General features: G+C 42.7%; 1 protein-coding gene across 26 annotated transcripts in view; it reads right to left on the bottom strand.

The window, feature by feature from the left end:
* The window catches only part of LOC114669323 (NACHT, LRR and PYD domains-containing protein 12-like), a 173,373-nt gene extending 163,499 nt beyond the window's left edge, over positions 1 to 9,874 (bottom strand). For 4 of the 26 annotated variants that reach the window (XM_051921904.1, XM_051921915.1, XM_051921908.1 and 1 more), the window contains exon 1: positions 9,366 to 9,859. The gene's annotated coding sequence lies outside the window, so the exon portion shown is untranslated. Of the gene's footprint in view, positions 1 to 9,365 lie in introns of all 26 variants that reach the window. The other 22 variants (XM_051921911.1, XM_051921921.1, XM_051921920.1 and 19 more) reach the window with 13 other exon arrangements.
* Between the last annotated feature and the right edge of the window lie 10,276 nt (positions 9,875 to 20,150).

Genomic DNA, 20,150 nt, shown 5'->3' with positions numbered 1-20,150 from the left:
CTCAACCCTCCTCTTTATTGCATCAGAAATCCAGTCCCTGAAAATACAAAAGATCAAAATATGCAAAACAAACAAAAATATGCAAAACAAACTGAACCCAAATGAATTAAATACACAATGTTAATGCAGCTAAGTTAGATCTTTCCCACAGATACACAGTCCCTCAAGGCCCACCAGTATAACTGCTCCAGTTAGCCCACAGCGTATGCTATCTGACAATCTGCCCTCAGGATTAATTCAAGATGCTGGTTGAGTTGTAAGCCTTCCGCCTCTCATTTTCCCTTTTTTGATTATGAAACAATATCCCTTTTTAAAACATGCCACTCAATCACAGGATGTTCTCTGGTGGCCCTGACATGCCATGTAGGCAATAGAAACTATCAGGGTACGAGTTATTCAGCAAGTGGTGCAGAGAAATAAAAATAAAATACCACACTTTTACTAATGTAGATTTGTTACAATCTGATGATTCTCTGCTGATCTTCACTCAATAAAGGCCAATCTGTCCAGTGAATCACCAACATGAACAGGCAACAAGAGAACAAACTACTAGTGACCTCTGCACCAATCCCCTGGAAGGCCAATGATCTGCTTTCAGAGATCAAAACAAAATCCAAGATTCTCAGTTAAAAATCTGAAACACGTGTCAAAATGCAGCTGATCAAACAAGCCCTAATAAAAGAGAAGTTTGTTTCCATCACAAAATCTTTGTCAAATCAAACAAGAAGCACCTAGCAATGTATCCCTAACCTAGGACAGAGGGCACACTGGGCCGCCATCTTAAAGAAGGCCATTAAATGATGACACATGACAGAAATAATATCATAACCATAACCAATATGGCTGTCACAATTATGAAAATCACACAAAATGGTAGTGTTTGCCAAAAAAGCCAAATTAAATCCTCTATGATCCAATGTTGTATAACAAGAAAATGTGAAACCTGCCAAGAGGTGAACACTTTTCAAAGGCACATCTTTAAATATGTTTAAAATAAAAAGTGAAAAGGGCAGACGTGTATTCAGCGATACACAGACCAACACACCAAAAAACAAGTAAAAAGGCCTGAAAAAGACATAAATGGGTCAAAGAAAATCAAAATAAAATCAAATCCTAACAACCACCAGCATAGAATATAAGAGCAGAAATTGCCTTAAATGAAACAAGAAAAAATAAAACCTAAATTTATGGCAGCAGTAAAGAAAAGCCAAGCAAAATGACACCTTTTATTGGCTAACTAGAAAGATTACAATATGCAAGCTTTCGATGCAACTCAGGCCCCTTCTTCAGGCAAGATGTAATACAGAAACTGAAGTTTCCTATGTTTATATACACACTCTAGGACAAGAAACAACATTGGTAAAAATTTAAATGAGAGATTTTGAATGTAAAAAATTAATAGATTCATTCAGGCTAGGGTTAATTTAACAAGAGAGAAGAACAATGTATTGTCAAGATCTCTGGGTAAGATAACTGTCCAACAAAGTCTTTTGAAGTTTGTAATGAGTTTTTCAAAACAATATTGGTCTGTAGTCCGGTTGTCTGTTATTCTGAGCGATGTAAACAATCCTCATATCTGGCCATAAAACTCTTGTCTTTATTCAATCCATGTTGTAAAGTATTACATTTTAGCATGAGTTTAACTTCCCATTCTTTTCTCTCTTGCTGTGTTCTGAAGTTGCCCATAAGCACTGTGACTTTAAAGTCCTTCTCACAGTGTCCATGGCTGTTGAAGTGGGCCGCTACAGGAACATCGGTGTTGCCATGTTTAATGTGGAACCTGTGGAAATTCATTCTCTGGCGGAGTGTTTGTCCAGTTTCTCCCACATAGAGTGCAGTGTCAGGACATTTCATGCAGAAAATTAGGTAGACTACATTAGATGATCTGCAGGAAAATGATGCCTTGATGTGATGTTCAAGTCGGCAGTGTGGTATAACTATACGGTCTGTATCATAGATGTGGGCACATGTTTTGCATCTTTTCTGTAGGCATGGAGATGTGCCATTTTCTGTTGGTTCACTTAGGGAGCCTCGGACAATTAATTGTTGAAGGTTTGGTGGTTGTCTGTATGCCAGGAGGGGAGGTTCAGGAAATACATTTTTCAGTGTTTGGTCATTGTTTAGTATTGGCTGAAGTTCTTTTATAATTTTTCGAAGTGTTTCAAGATGTGGGTTGTAGGTGACAACAAGGGGGATGCGATCCTTGTTGTCTTTGTTTTTATATTCCAGAAGGTTGTCTCTGGGTATGGCAGTAGCTCTTCTTATTTGAGTGTCTGTTGTTTTCGGGGTGTAACCTTGTTTGATGAAATCTTGTCTGAGCTCCTGCAGTTGTTGATCACGGTCTGTTGGGTCTGAGCAAATACGATTGTACAGACAACCACCAAACCTTCAACAATTAATTGTCCGAGGCTCCCTAAGTGAACCAACAGAAAATGGCACATCTCCATGCCTACAGAAAAGATGCAAAACATGTGCCCACATCTATGATACAGACCGTATAGTTATACCACACTGCCGACTTGAACATCACATAAAGGGATCAATTTCCTGCAGATCATCTAATGTAGTCTACCTAATTTTCTGCATGAAATGTCCTGACACTGCACTCTATGTGGGAGAAACTGGACAAACACTCCGCCAGAGAATGAACTTACACAGGTTCCACATTAAACATGGCAACACAGATGTTCCTGTGGCGGCCCACTTCAACAGCCATGGACACTGTGAGAAGGACTTTAAAGTCACAGTGCTTATGGGCAACTTCAGAACACAGTAAGAGAGAAAAGAATGGGAAGTTAAACTTATGCTAAAATTTAATACTTTACAACATGGATTACATCTTGCCTGAAGAAGGGGCCTGAGTTGCCTCGAAAGCTTGCATATTGTAATCTTTCTAGTTAGCCAATAAAAGGTGTCATTTTGCTTGGCTTTTCTCTACATGGATTGAATAAAGACAAGAGTTTTATGGCCAGATATGAGGATTGTTTACATCTCTCAGAATAACAGACAACCTGACTACAGACCCACATTGTTTTGAAAAAACTCATTACAAACTTCAAAAGACTTTGTTGGACAGTTATCTTATCCAGAGATCTTGACAATACATTGTTCTTTTCTCTCTTGCTAAATTAACCCTAGCCTGAATGAATCTATTAATTTTTTACATTCAAAATCTCTCATTTAAATTTTTACCAATGTTGTTTCTTGTCCTAGAGTGTGTATATAAACATAGGAAACTTCAGTTTCTGTATTACATCTTGCCTGAAGAAGGGGCCTGAGTTGCCTCGAAAGCTTGCATATTGTAATCTTTCTAGTTAGCCAATAAAAGGTGTCATTTTGCTTGGCTTTTCTCTACATTCATAATGGCTAACACAGTACAACACCCTAGTATGGCAGCAGTAAATAAAGTGAAAATCCTGAGATAAAACTCAATCTGACTTGATGGAGATGTCAATAGCATGTTGAAGTCGTCAGAGATTTAGAATTTAATTTTATATCACACATTAGTCCTCAGACTTAATGCACTGCTATCAGGACTGATAAGAAACAGTAAAATAAAGAAACAGCGAGCATGGCAGCCGAGAGCAGGGACAAAACATGAAAATGAGAATTTCACTCTGCTGTGTACGTGCGACATACACTTACGCTAAACACAACTAAACAAACAAAGCAAGGATTTTAAACATTTTACCTTTATAATAACTTTCATTTATCTTTTTCTTTTTGTAAAGCACACACATACTGAAGGTGTGATACTGCGTTACACAAAGAAATGAATGTCAATGTTGTTTAACATCTTCAGGTAGGGTAACTCCGTCCTGCTCTGCCAGCTCAGTATAATTTAACGTCTTTGTTGCCAATAGTCAAGTATGAGATTCTGAAAGTCACCTGCTGCCCCTCCAGTGACTGAGTTACTAAAATATAGCATATTAGCAGTTTTGGCTAATATGGTGGCGCGCTTAGACACTGCGGCTGTGTGCTCTTCGACTCAGATTGTGTTTTTTCCACCCTGCCTGGATAAATACACGTATAGCCGGCAGGATATTTTATCTATCGGCTTACGGAGCGAGAGTTGCTCGACCTCCAAGTTTCTCCACGTCCACAACATTCCAGATGACATCACACGAACACCGGGCTCTCCGTGGATTACAATCCCAGCTTCGAGGAGCCGCCGGTGACACAAAGAACGTAAACAAAAGAGGGGGTGCCGAGGCGGCGTGCTAGTGAGGTTAAAGAAGCAGCCACACAAACCACCGCTTCCAAGCATTTTCTCGTCAAATGTGAGGTCGCTGGCAAACAAACTGGACGAGTGGCAGCTGCGGATTGCAACGGAAAAGATCATCAGGGACTGCTGCATATTGCTGATCACGGAGACGTGGCTTAATCCACTCATACCGGACACGGCGTTCGAGATAGCAGGCCACACAGGCAAGACAGGACAGAGCACTCCGGTAAGAAGAGAGGAGGGGGGCTGTGCATTTATGTGAACAATAGCTGGTGCACAAATTCCACCATAGTCACCAGACACTTCTCTCCAGACGTGGAGTTTATGACAATTAAATGCAGACCCATATACCTCCCCTGAATTCAATGCTATACTGCTAACTGCTGTGTACATAGCACCAGATGCTAATGCTAACTCGGCTCTGGGGCTTTGGTGTGACACCATCAGCAGTAAATAGAGCAAGTATCCTGAGGCTGTTCACATCATTTCTGGGGACTTTAATAATGCAGATCTGAAAGCAGTTCTCCCCCAATTCCATCAACACATAAAGTGTGCAACCAGGGGCCTCATGTATAACGCCGTGCGTAGAACTCACACTATAACATGGCGTAAGCACAAAAGCGGGATTGTGCGTACGCACAGAAAAATCCAGATGCACGAATCTGTGCGCACGCATACTTTCACATTCTTCCGCTACATAAATCCCGATTTGCGTGAAAAGTAACGCACGTGCACGCGCCTTCTGTCCCGCCCCAACTCCTCCCAGAATTACGCCTCTTTGAATATGCAAATCAATATAAATAGCCTTCTGTGAAAAGACAATGGGAAAAGCACAGGGGAAAATATAAGAATTACAGCGAATACCAAGTGGAGGCAAAGGAAAAACGTACTATTTGTTGGTTTAAACAGTGGTATAATAAACAAAAGAAAGATGATCGAGTGACAGAGTGTCGGAAAAACTCGAAAGATTAAATTCACAAAGTCGCACAGTGCCCGAAATAAAAAAGAAATCACATATCAAGGTCGCCGTGAAAAGGCGAGTTGTAGCCCACCGTCTGAGTGTCATATGAAAGCTTATTAGGGCACAGACAAAAACATAGGCACACAGTGGGAAAAAAGCACGAAATGTCAACTTTAATCTCGAAATTTCCACTTTAATCACGTAGTTTATTTTGCCATTAAAGTAGAACATCATAAACTTCATCTTAAAATCGTTTATTTTACTAGTTTCTCAAGTAGCACGTTAAATGCTTTTTTCTGTGTTTGATCTTCTATGTGCTCTATGAGTGTGAATCACTACGTGCTTCCGTTCTTTCTCTTTCTCCGACAGGACACAGAATGCATTACATTCGAGATATTACAGCTCTCTGAATAATTAAAATACTGAGATGTATACGTGATATCATTTTCATGATGATAGGAATGAAAGCATGTTATTAAACATGGGAACACGGTGGCGCAGTGATTGTTCATATCTCACGCAAGAGGCTTGTTGCACCATGTGTGACCTTCGATGAAATAATGTATTACAGAAGTACTGTCTCTTTCAAACGTACTAACCTCCAATTCCTGTCCATACTTTTCTTTCTCCAATCGCCACACAATCAGCTCTGTAATAGACGTTAAGCCATTTGTAAGCTTAAAACGCTGATTCTTCAAAACTTTTAAGGAACATTGAAATATCTTCGTAGTATATGTTTAATTATTCTATTCGTCTATCCTTCCAGTGTCGCGTCAGCACCAGCAAGAATACAGCGCAAGGCAGGAGCTATCCTTGAACCAGCTATACGCTGCGGCACCGTGTCCTCACATGTTTAATTAATAACAATACAGATTATTTAAATGAAGTTAAAGTTTTATCTGTATACTATAAGCAACATATTTTGCTGCATTTCATCTTAAAAATGATATTGTCATCATACGCGCTTTATAAAGTAGCGCAGGTTGTGCAATATTATAACTGTAGTGCAAGTTTACAGTGAGGTGATTGAGTGCGTTTATAGTTCTTGGGATGAAACTGTTTCTGAAACGCGAGGTCCGTACAGGAAAGGCTTTGACGCTTTTTGCCGTGGTTGAGGTAGTGTGTACTTGAAACTGTATACCGATAATTCTCTTTCCGATTAGCTGCTGCTGTGATTCACACTCAGATACAGTGATATAAATACTCCAAGTGGTGCAGTGAGAGTAATATGGAAAAAGATGATCCGCAGTGGCAACCCTTAATGGGAACAGCAAAAAGAAGAACAAGATGCAGTGAGCGTAACAACGCTAAAGCAGTTCTGGTATTTGGAATACTATGGCTATTCCCTGGCCCATTATATTGCAGCAGGTTAATTACAATCAGATGCATTACACTAATAAACAATATGCAGTTAATTTCAGTGTATTTATAAAGCCGCGTCAGGAATGTGGAGCTAAGAAAGAAAGGATGAGCACACAGGAACAGTAGTTTGACCATTCTGTGGACCAATATATTGTTACAGGTTAATTACAATCAGATGCATTAAATTTATGAACGATATGCGGTTACTTTCAGTGTATTTGACAAAGCCGCCGCCGTGAATGTGGATCTAAGAAAGAGTAACCACACAGGAACAGTAGCACTGCTTTAACGCTGGGTGCCGCCAGTCTGCAAAACCGAACGGAGAAATTGCGTACGCCAAGGTATGAGTTACCGTGGAAATGTGCGTGGCTTTACGCCAAGTTTAGGTTTTATACATCGCGATTTGAACGTGGAAACGGGAGTACGCAACATTTCTGTGCGTACGCACCGTTTATACATGAGGCCCCAGGGGAGTATAAACACTGGACAAGTTGTACACAAACATCAGACAGGCCTATAGGGCTAAACCCCTAGCACACCTTGGCCAGTCTGATCATACGTCCCTGCTTCTAATCCCGGCATATATTCCCCTCAGGAAACAAGCTCCCACTATGACCAGGACTGTTACCATATGGCCCAACAGTTGCAGGACTGCTTCCAGAGAACCGATTGTGAGGTTTTCTATCACCAAGACTTGGAAAACCACACTACGGCAGTCCTGGATTACATCAGGTTCTGCACGGACAACGTCACCAGGGACAGACACATAATGATTTATCCTAACAGGAAGCCCTGGATGACGAGGGATGTCCAGAGTCTGCTGATAGCTGGGAATACTGCTTTCAGGTCTGGGGATGGGGCTCTTTACAGTGTAGCCAGAGCGAACCTGAAGAGAGGCATCCGAGAGGCCAAGGCAGCATACAGAAGGAGGGTAGAAGACCATCTGAGGAGTAACAACACCAGGCAGGTGTGGCAGGGTGTCCAGCACATAACCGGCTACAAATCCAGCAACTCCTTGGCCGCTGAGGGAGACGCTTCTCTGGCAGAGGAGCTAAACATCTTCTTTGCCTGCTTTGAGGCGACACCATCACAACAGGCGGTTCACAACAGCAATATACTCACAGTGGAAGAGTGTGAGGTGAGGCGGGTGATGAGGAAGGTGAACCCGAGGAAGGCTGCAGGACCCGACGGTGTGGCTGGATGGGTGCTGAAAGACTGTGCAGATCAACTGGCCGGAAATTTCACTAGGATTTTCAACCAGTCCCTGTCCCATGCCACTGTCCCATCATGCCTCAAGTCCTCAATCATTGTACCGCTGCCGAAAAAATCCAACACGAACAGTCTGAATGATTTCCGCCCAGTGGCACTCACATCTGTCATCATGAAGTGCTTTGAGAAACTGGTGCAGAGTCATATCATTGCCTGCCTGCCAGCAGACCTGGACCCATTTCAGTTTGCTTACAAAGCCCTTCATGCTGCCCTGACCCACCTGGAGCAGGAGGGGAGTTACGCCAGACTGCTCTTTGTAGACTTCAGCTCGGCGTTTAACACCATCCTCCCACAATGACTGGTGTCCAAACTGGCAGATCTGGGACTTCCACCACTCACCTGCAGTTGGATACTGGACTTCCTGTCGGGTCGCTCCCAGAGGGTCAGCCTGGGTCTCCACACATCCACTGCTCTCAGCCTCAACACCGGGACGCCGCAGGGTTGTGTGCTCAGCCCGCTCCTCTACACCCTCTACACATATGACTGTGTCCCCACTCACCATAGCAACAAGATTATAAAGTTCGCGGATGACACGACGGTGGTCGGACTCATCTCGGGCAACGAGGGTGAGCTGGCATACAGGGACGAGGTGGAGCGACTGTCAGAGTGGTGCACAGTCAATAACCTGCTCCTCAACACCAAAAAAACAAAGGAGCTTGTTATTGATTCTAGGAAAAACAAAACTGACATCCAGCCACTCATCACTGGTGGGGCCTGTGTGGAGAGGGTTCCGGTGTTCAGGTTTCTGGGTATGGAGCTGGAGGATGACCTGACCTGGAGCGCCGACACCAAGATGAGCTGCTGAAGAAGGCACAGCAGAGACTGTATTTTCTGAGAATTCTCAGAAAGAACCATCTCCCAAAAAATCTGCTCCTTGCTTTTTATCATTGTTCCATCGAGAGTGTGCTCACGTACGGACTATGTGTGTGGTACGGCAGCTGCACTTCCTCAGAAAAGAAAGTGCTACACAGGGTCGTCAGGACAGCGGAGAGAACAATTGGTTGTACTCTCCCCACTCTGGAACAAATCTACACGTCCTGATGCCACAAAAAAGCAATAGAGATTTCACAAGACTCATCACATCCCGGTCATTGCCTCTTCCAGCTTTTGCCATCGGGCAAGAGATACAGAGCTATGAAAACTAGGACAAGCCGCCTTAAAAACAGCTTTTATCCAAAGCAATCATGGCCCTGAACTCAGAATAAAACTGCTCTATATTATTCTACCAATGTGCAATATAGACATTAAGTCAACCAGTGCAATTTGTATATTTATTACTATTCGGTTTGTTATTATTTTCTCTCTTTTTGTCTTTTTAACTCTTATTCCTCACACTGAGTCGATTGCACCTTCAATTTCGTTGTTCCTTTGTAAAAGTGACAATGACAATAAAGATCTATCTATCTATCTATCTATCTATCTATCTATCTATCTATCTATCTATCTATCTATCTATCTATCTATCTATCTATCTATCTATCTATCTATCTATCTATCTATCTAATATCACAAGTTACTCTGAGTAGTTTATTAGTTCTGTTCTCCTACCTGTTTATGTCCCTGATGTCCCATGAACTGACAATGTGACTTTATTCAATATGCCGCTGCGGCCCCTCGACTTCGGCAGGCATTGTCAGTTGTGAGGCCAAACCTGAGACTGCAGCAGGACTCGACTTGTCTCTCAGCTCTCTGGCTGCTCTTCTACATTACAAACACACTGTAACCAGGAAGTGTAGGTTTGTGAATGAAGTAACAAACAGGAATGCAGTCTAGTGAGTCTTCATCAGTCAAGGGGGCCACTTTACCACCCAGTGCTCCTTAGTAACAGATATTAACAGACACAATTACAATACTGACGTGTGGGCCTTTCTTCAGATTACAGACACACACAGAGTGGTGGCCACAGTGGCTCAGCATCTGCCTCTTTACCCTCACTGGTCCATTTTCTGCCATTCATTGCTTCTGAGCACACACATTAAAAAGCAGGGATGAGCGACATGCTTTGTTCAAACTACAGTAAGTAGCTTATTTCTTATTGAAATTTATTATTTTTCAGTGAGTCATAAATTGTCAAGAATTATTTAGAACTCTGTCAGTACAGGTTTGAGTTTGCTGTGTTCACGGTTCAATACAGTTATCATTTTACCATTAATAATTATCCTGCTTGAAGTGTTCAAACTTGTGATTAATTATTATTGTTATTTTTTTTTTTTGATTTTATTCCTTTTCATGAATGCCTCTGTGTTGTTGAGGACAACTGCACCATTGTTAAACCACCGTGTACAACCTTATGTTTGATACCAAAAACACCCCAATCCCACTCCTCCAGTCACACCTGAATGATTAATCTGAGGAGACACGACTGTGGCCAATGTACAGTATAGACAGGCTGTGTGCGTGTAAAGGTGAACATCACTTGATCTCAGTTTCATGAAAAGCTGTTTGATGAAAAATGGATGACTGAACAATCTGGACTATGCAGTTGACATTCCTGAGTGTGCAGAGCTTTCAGGTCGTTTAGTTTCAGAAGCCCCTCTTCAGTGTTGTAGGTGGAGGTCTGCTGTTGTGCTTGCATCAGTTTAGAATGAGTGACTGCTGCTCAAGGATTATTTCCTGCTGAATGAGGATCTCCCTGATCAGAACTGAAAGAGAAAAAGAAAAAATGAAGTAAGACATGTGACAAATGTCAAACTCGAGTGCAGTTTTACAATAAAAATCCCTAAATTTCATGTGATGCCAGTGATGTCATACAGTACAACAAAAGGGCAAACCCAGCAATACAACAGAAATACACGCAGCATTCTGTGTTTTGCAGACTTCATCCATCCATCCTCTTCCGCTTATCCGAGGTCGGGTCGCGGGGGCAGCAGATTGAGCAGAGATGCCCAGACTTCCCTCTCCCCGGCCACTTCTTCTAGCTCTTCCAGGAGAATCCCGAGGCGTTCCCAGGCCAGCCGAGAGACATAGTCCCTCCAGCGTGTCCTGGGTCTTCCCCGAGGCCTCCTCCCGGTTAGACGTGCCCGGAACACATCACCAGGGAAGCGTCCAGGAGGCATCCTGATCAGATGCCCAAGCCACCTCATCTGACTCCTCTCGATGCGGAGGAGCAGCGGCTCTACTCTGAGTCCCTCCCGGATGACTGACCTTCTCACCTTATCGTTAAGGGAGAGCCCAGACACCCTGCGGAGGAAACTCATTTCAGCTGCTTGTATTTGCGATCTCGTTCTTTCGGTCACTACCCATAGCTCATGACCATAGGTGAGGGTAGGAACATAGATCGACTGGTAAATTGAGAGCTTTGCCTTGCGGCTCAGCTCCTTTTTCACCACGACAGACCAATGCAGAGCCCGCATCACTGCAGACGCCGCACCGATCCGCCTGTCGATCTCACGCTCCATTCTTCCCTTACTCGTGAACAAGACTCCGAGATACTTGAACTCCTCCACTTGGGGCAGGATCTCGCTACCAACCCAGAGAGGGCACTCCACCCTTTTCCGGCTGAGGACCATGGTCTCGGATTTGGAGTTGCTGATTCCCATCCCAGCCGCTTCACACTCGGCTGTGAACCAATCCAGAGAGAGCTGAAGAGCACGGCCTGATGAAGCAAACAGGACAACATCATCTGCAAAAAGCAGACTTCAGTTTTTTCTTATACTAGCAAAATACCCATGCTTCGCAGCGGAGAAGTAGTGTGTTAAAGAGGTTATGTAAACATATATATACATATACATATATAGATATATATACATATCTACATATTGTCGCAGGTGGTTGGGTGTGGTCCACAATCAGCCGCTGCCCTGCAATCAAGGCTGGAGTCGGGTAGGAGGAAGACGAGGTCGGTGCAGAGGGGGCGAGGAGGGCCCAAGTGTGATGTGTGAGAAAAGAGAGAAGAAGAAAGTGGCTGTTGAGAGCCTGGACTTTGGGAGACTGTGGGGTTTGGTGGCGGTGCACTTAGTGACTTGTAAATAATAGTAGTTGTGTCTAATAAACGTGTGGTGATGGACTGGAACGTGTCTGCCTGTCTGTGTGCGGGACGCGCCCTTTCACAATATACACATATCTACATATACATATATATACATATATATATATACATATACACATCCACATATATATACATATATATATATATACACATATCAACATATATATACACATACATAAACACACACAGATACATATATACATATACACATACATACATAGTGCGTTGTAACACGGGCTGTGATTGTTACATGGGAGGGAGACGACAAATCACAGCTTCCCGCCTTCTAATCGGGCCTGTGATTGGTGCTTTGACGGATGCCCAGATCCCAAAGTTTGTCCCCTTAGGAGAGGCGTTAGGCAAGTGTAATTGAATAGCGGTGCTGCAAGTTTAGCTTTACACCTGTTTTTAAGGCTTATTGACTGAAAGGGGCTTTCATGAAAAAACTTAGGCCTTTGCTACAGGATACACCCTCCACAAGTTAAGGAAGTAAAAATAAAGGTATATATTTCTGCTTTATTTAAACCTTTTAAGTTTGTATGCGGGCAGTATGATGGCGCAGTGAAAGGTGCCAGTTAGGAGACCCGGGTTCGCTTCCCTGCGTGGAATTTGAATTTCTCCCCGTGTCTGTCTGGGTTTCCTCCGGGTACTCCGGTTTCCTCCCACAGTCCAAAGACATGCAGGTTACGTGCATTGGCGATTCTAAATTGTCTCTGGTGTGTGGGTGTGTGTGGGTGTGTGCGCCCTGTGGTGGGCTGGCACCTTGCCCGGGGTTTGTTTCCTGCCTTGTGCCCTGTGTTGGCAGGGATTGGCTCCTATATTTAGGATATAGCGGGTTGGATAATGGATGGATGGACATTTGTATGCATAGCCCAATTTGCCCGTTTTCATTTTTTTTCTTTCTTCAGTAATATTTCAGCAAACCCGGAGCTTGTCAGTTCAAATCCTGGTACTGACACCACTGTGTGACCCTGAGGAAGTCACTTCACCTACCTGTGCTGCAAAAAACAAAAGTAATGTAACAAATTGTACCTCAGATGTTGCAAGTTGCTGGAATAAAGGCATAAGTCAAATAGATAAATATGTATTATACACATAGGAACTATTCATTTATTTTCAGTTAAGTCATCTGCAGCAAACCTTTATAAATGAGGGTTTCTCCTTTTTAGATAGTGCAAACTGTTTCTTCTTCATTGACGTTTTCTCTTGGAGAGCTTTTTTCATTTCATTGAAAATTAAAGCAGCAGCTGCCAAAATATGTAGCTTTCTTATTAATTTTTCAACATTGTGTAAAATAACTTTATAAAGTAACATAAAAGGTTTAAATACTGGTTATCCTTTTACACTAAAATATTACGAAAGAGATACAAAAAAAGTAAAATGCATATGTTGTTTTTCTTTAAGGAGATTAAATATTACTGAAGAAAGAAAAAAAAAACTAAAACAGCCAAATGGGGCTATGCATACGAACTTAAAAGGTTTAAATAAAACAGAAATATACACTTTTATTTTTACTTCCTTAACTTGTGGAGGGTGTATCCTGTAGCAAAGCCCTAACTTTTTTTGTGAAAGCCCGTTTCAGTGAATAAGTCTTAAAAACAGGTGTAAAGATATTGACAATAAGCTACGCAAACCCACCAAGACGGAATCGTTTAAATCAAGGCGCTGTGCTACCTTCTTCCAGATCGGCCCCAAGGCGTTCATATTTTTCCAACGCAGTTCTGGTCTCCATCAGCATCTGTAGCTGAGTCGAAAAACACCATCCCATACTATTAGTTAACGATTAACACATTTCTATATGTATTGTAAGCATACAATACAACTGATAATATGTTGCGCTTATTTATCTGGTGTACCAACATTTTTGCGCGTTTAACAGCTGAAATCCAACGTGGTTTGTGCCCTTCAGAATGAAAACAGTTTGCATTTACCTTTTTAATAAAAGGCGAGCTTTTAAGCCTGAGAAATCACCTCGTAAAGGCACACGTTTAATTGCACATGTGTTAATATGTATGCTTACACAGTATTAAAAGACACTTAACAATTAACGTCATTTACCTTCGTTCCCGCGTTTGAGTCGTGCTGTAAATTCTTACTGTGAAATATAATTGACAAATAATTTGTTGAATGAACTTGTGAAGAAGGTGGAGCTGGAGTATTACGTCACTTCATTAACGAAAATGCCGTGATGTGTGGAAGGGCGGGGGGAGTGTGGGGATTGACGGAGAATGTTTTCTTCAGCACTCTACGTAGGAGGCATGATGACGCGATACGCGACTCCGCCTCCTCCATTACAGTATATGGACAAAAAACAGGTTCCAGTTACAATACAATACAATACAGTTTATTTTTGTATAGCCCAAAATCACACAGGAAGTGCCGCAATGGGCTTTAACAGGCCCTGCCTCTTGACAGCCCCCCAGCCTTGACTCTCTAAGAAGACAAGGAAAAACTCCCAAAAAAACCTTGTAGGGAAAAATAGAAGAAACCTTGGGAAAGGCAGTTCAAAGAGAGACCCCTTTCCAGGTAGGCTGGGCGTGCAATGGGTGTCAAAAGAAGGGGGTCAATACAATACAATGCAGTACACAGAACAGAACAATTTCTCAACATAGTAAGAAATAAAAAATATAAATTTTAGAAGTACAGAGCAGAATTTAACAGTAGATGATATATCCCATAATAAGATTTGGATTTGTGTAGAGTCCTGGAGACCTCATCCTTCAAGCTGCCTCCCCCATTTGGCCATTCCATGGCTGAAACAGTGCTGGGCCAGCCAATCCGATGAAAGGACCCCTCTTTCCCACGATTCCTGCGATCCTCCATCAGAGATGACTTTTCCTTAGGCAGGCAAAACAACTTGGCAGGTGGGCCGTGGCACCAAGTGCCACATTTGAGTACCGAGAAGAAAAACGGAATAAGTGAGGGTTAGTATACAATTATAACTGTCATGTTACTTATGTTTTAGTGCTAATGACTAACAGAGATGCAGTCTGTACAGTTAATCAGCAGCTCTAGTCAGGATATGCTAAACTGAAGTAGTGAGTCTTCAGCCGGGATTTAAAAGCTGAGACCGAAGGGGCATCTCTTATAGTTATGACCGTTATGCGTAGAATTTCGAAATGAAACCTTCCTAACTTTTGTAAGTAAGCTGTAAGGAATGAGCCTGCCAAATTTCAGCCTTCCACCTACACGGGAAGTTAGAGAATTAGTGATGAGTGAGTGAGTGAGGGCTTTGCCTTTTATTAGTATAGACTAGCAAAATACCCGCGCTTCGCAGCGGAGAAGTAGTGTGTTAAAGAGGTTATGAAAAAAAAAAGGAAACATTTTAAAAATAACGTAACATGATTGTCAATGTAATTATGTTGTTATTGTTATGAGTGTTGCTGTCTTATATATATATATAATATACACACACATAAACATAAATATACATATACATATATACATATCTACATATACACATATCTACATATACATATATATACATATATATATACATATATCAACATATATATACACACATATACAGTACATACACACACATATACCCTGCGTGCAGGGTGAGGGGGCTAGCAGGACGTGGGCTGTTAAGTGCCCTGGGTCCTAACGCCCTCTGCCCTAAGCCGGCCGCAGCCTCGAGGCGAGTTAAAGGGACGCAGACGCGACGGGGTCTCTTTTTACGCTATAAGGAGACCCAGTCCGTCACTGCGTCCAAGAGTAAAAGGGGGAGCCGAGGGAAGAATGCCGGTTCCTCCGATAAGGGCAATCGTGAGGCAGGATGCTCACGTTTGGAGAAGGGCCGCCCTCTGCGGGTGCAGAGGGCAAACCCACGGAAGGCTGAGGAGACGGGCGTGCGTGCGGTCCCGTCCGGTGTCCCACCACGAGGGGCAAGCGTGCCACGAAAGGGGGGCCGAGCTGGCAAGCACCGGGGTGCCGGTCAAAGGGGGGAGCGTTGCCCGTATAGACGTCAGAGAGACGCCGAGTGGCGGCGTCAGGGCAGCGTCTCCGCCCCTTGATCTGTCTTCTTTTTTATAGGACCGGACCCTGGAACGAAGTGTGTCAGCTTCCCGCCGAGGAAAACCTACCCTCGCGGGATTGGCCGCTGGGCCCAGGGGTCTCAGCTTGCGGTGGGGTACTGTGGCACGCGGCTGGGGGTGGTACCCAGCCGGGACGCCCAGGAGGACAGGAGGAGGGCTCATTCCTCCTCCGGACCATGAGGGGGCGGCCGCCCTAGTTCCTTTGAGGGCCACGGGTGCAGGGCTTGGAAGCCCAACCCTGTAGGGGCCCGTGGTCTCTGCCAGGGGGCGCCCCCATGCCTGAAGGACCCGGAACCCCAACACTTCCGCCACACCAGGAAGTACTGGGGGGAAGAAGATTGGGAACACCCGGAGGGCTTCCGGGAACACAGCCGGCACTTCCGCCACACAGGGGAGTGTCTATGGAGTGTCCGGGATCACCTGGAGCCCATCCGGGCACTTATAAAAGGGGCCGCCTCCCTGCAAAGAAGGACTGGAGTCGGGTGAGGAGTGGACAAGGTTTTGGAGGCAGAAGAGAGGAGGCGGCCTGACGAGCAGGCAGAGAGAGTGAGAGCCTGGACTTTGGGGGAGATTGGTGCTGGAGGCACTGGGTTTGTGCACTTTATTGAACTGTATATACTGTAAATAAACGTGTGGTGGACTTGAATATGGTGTCCGTCTGTCTGTGGGCAGCTTATCACAACATTTACACATACATATACTATATATATATATATATATATATATATATATATATATATATATATATATATAATATATATAATATATATATATATACACACATACACAGACAGACACATATATACATATATATTTACATATCTACATATATACATATATATATACACATTATATATATATATATATATATATATATATATATATATATATATATATATATATCTAGACATACATACATTTAAACATATATTATATATATATATATATATATATATATATATATATATATATATTGTAGCAGATACGCGTGTTGTCCACCTCTCGAACCCTCAGGTACCACTCTTCAGACCAGGTGATAATATAACAACTATTTATTTTGTTGTCATACAGTGCACAAAGCACTCCTTCCACCACACTCATATACACAATAAACAATTCTCTCTCTAACTCTCCTCCTCGCCCAGACACTTAGCCCACCTTCCTCCCAGCTCAGCTCAGTGTACTGGGCTTCCCAGAGTCCTTTTATAGCCCCTGACCCGGAAGTGCCTCCAAGCCAAACCCACAAGTCCGTTTTCCTTCCGGGTCAGGGCATACAGTCCTTTTCTTCATCCCGGGAGCACATCGCTTCTTCCAGTCACGTGAATGGGATGCACTCCCGGGTTATAGGGCATGCCAGAGCCCACTAGCCCCCCTACAGCGACTCCTGGCGGCCCCCAAGGTATCCAGCAGGGCTGTGTCACAACACTACAAAGTCCATGAGGCCCTGATGGAACTCGGGGCACAAATATGCTGTCCGGAGGGCTCCTCCTAGCGGCCTGGGGGTGACGACCGGAGTCCATAGCCGGTCGTCTGTCACAATATATAAACTGTATATGTAATTGTGTTGTCATTGTTATGAGTGTTGCTGTCATATATATATATAAAATATACACACACACACACAAATAAACATATATAATACATACACATATATACATATCTACATATATATATATATATATATATATATTTGCAGTTGGAGATCCACAAAGGGAGAAAAAACGAATCACGTATCATAAAATAGTTTTATTCCTGAGCTTTCAACCCCTATCAGGGGTCTTCATCAGAGGATAATGCTTAGACTTACAAGAATCAAAGGCAATATATAGCAACACATTCAGGGGGGGGTGGGTGGAGGTGACTAAGTCCGTATGATTAAAAAAAGGGGGGGCGGGGTTTATCGTTAAATTAAAGTGCATATGTCCTTCTTAAGTTGGCATATGCTGGGTTTATGTCCAAGTGTCTGTTGATGGCGTTTTCATCTGATAGTCAAGACTCGGCCAACTCTCTGGCGCTTTTTTGTACTGGCCTTAAATTTTACTTTCACGTTGTCCCAGTTGAATGTGTGTCCTGTCGATTTAGTATGTGCATAGATCAAAGATAGTGCGTCCTTTCTTCTGACAGCGTTGCGATGTTCCTGTACATGTGTTGAAATTCTTTTTGACGTTTGTCCTATGTATACAGCTGAGCAAGAATTGCATGGAATACTATAAACCGTGTTTCGTGTTTCGGCTGTCAATTTCTTGTTTTTAGCATTTAACAGGACCATGCGCAGATTGTTGGAGAGTTGGCCGAGTCTTGGCTATCAGATGAAAACGCCATCAACAGACACTTGGACATAAACCCAGCATATGCCAACTTAAGAAGGACATATGCACTTTAATTTAACAATAACCCCCCCCCCCCCCCCTTTTTTGATCATACGGACTTAGTCACCTCCACCCACCCCCCCCTGAATGTGTTGCTATATATTGCCTTTGATTCTTGTAAGTCTAAGCATTATCCTCTGATGAAGACCCCTGATAGGGGTTGAAAGCTCAGGAATAAAACTATTTTATGATACGTGATTCGTTTTTTCTCCCTTTGTGGATCTCCAACTGCAAATATGCAAACCGTATCACAGACCTTCTCTTCCATTCATATATATATATATATATACACATATCTACATATATATATATATATATATACACATATCTACATATATATATCAAAATACTGCTTTAAAATTTTTATTAAGAAGAAAAGTAAACCTTTTTAAACCAAGGGAAAATGTATCAATAATTATTTGTTAAGGATCTCTTTGTATACCACGTTGTCAGTTCGCCCCTCTGCTTGTAAAATGACCAAGCTGTGTGGTAGCTTACTGTTGAGCATGCAACGTATAGTTGGCCATGTGAAAAGCAGTCCTGCCTCAAATCAATGCCAACCTTTTGTAGGGTCTGTCCCTGAGACTTATTAATTGTCATTGCGAAGCAGAGCCTTACTGGAAATTGGAGGCGTTTGAATTGAAATGGGAGATCAGAGGGTATAATGGGGATGCGAGGAATAGAATCTCTCTCCCCTTAGCCACCGCCAGTAAAAATAGTTGCCTCAATGAGGTTGTTTTGCAGACACGTGACCTAAAGTCTCGTGCCGTCACAAAGTTTCAGTGGCTGTACGCAAATCCACAATTGGTTTCATATTCTGTTCGTACCTTATCAATTGTGTTATTTGTTTTTTGAACAGGTTTGATTCATCGAAGTGATCACTCCTGATGCGTTCAGTCACTTCACATGATCCGCTCTCTTGTGTGATGTTGCGATGTCCACGGGTTTATTTAATGTTAGCTAAGACCAAGCAGTTAAAAGTGTCTTCTCATTAAACTTGTATCTCGCGAATATGGCATTGCAAACGGCAGCAGGTCAGTCCACGTGCTTACGTGGGAGGCGTGATGACGCAATATATTTTGATATATATCAAAATACCCACGCTTCGCAGGGGCGAAGTACTGCTTTAAAAATTTTATTAAGAAGAATAGTAAACCTTTTTAAACTGAGGAAATGAACCAGTTGTAATATAACCAAGCTGTGTGCTGAGTTTACTCTTGAGCATGAAATCTAACGTGGTTTGCGCCCTTCAGAATGAAAACTGTTTGCATTTAACTCTTTAATAAAAGGCAAGCTTTTAAGCCTGAGAAATCACCCCGTAAATGCACACGTTTAATTGCACATGTGTTAATATGTATACTTACACAGTATTAAAAGACACTCAACAATTAACGTTATTTACCTTTGTTCCCGCATTTGATAAAAGGCGAGCTTTTAAGCCTGAGAAATCACCCCGTAAATGCACACGTTTAATTGCACATGTGTTAATATGTATGCTTACACAGTATTAAAAGACACTCAAAAATTAATGTCATTTACCTTTGTTCCCGCGTTTGACTTGTGCTGTAAATCTCTTCCTTGTTTTTAGTTCACGTGATTACGTAGGAGGCGTGATGACGCGATACGTGACTCCGCCTCTTCCATTAGAGTATATGGACAAAAAACAGGTTCTAGTTATGACCATTACGCGTAGAATTTCGAAATGAAACCTGCCTAATTTTTGTAAGTAAGCTGTAAGGAATGAGCCTGCCAAATTTCAGCCTTCTACCTACACGGGAAGTTGGAGAATTAGTGATGAGTGAGTCAGTCAGTCTCCTCCATTAGAGTATATGAACAAAAAACAGGTTCCAGTTATGACCATTACACGTAGAATTTCGAAATGAAACCTGCCTAATTTTTGTAAGTAAGCTGTAAGGAATGAGCCTGCCAAATTTCAGCC

This window comes from Erpetoichthys calabaricus (assembly GCF_900747795.2).
Source record: "Erpetoichthys calabaricus chromosome 1 unlocalized genomic scaffold, fErpCal1.3 SUPER_1_unloc_6, whole genome shotgun sequence".
Taxonomy (NCBI): Eukaryota; Metazoa; Chordata; class Cladistia; order Polypteriformes; family Polypteridae; genus Erpetoichthys; species Erpetoichthys calabaricus.
The sequence above is the reverse complement of the archived record's forward strand: the minus strand, read 5'-3'. Positions and strand labels throughout refer to the sequence as shown.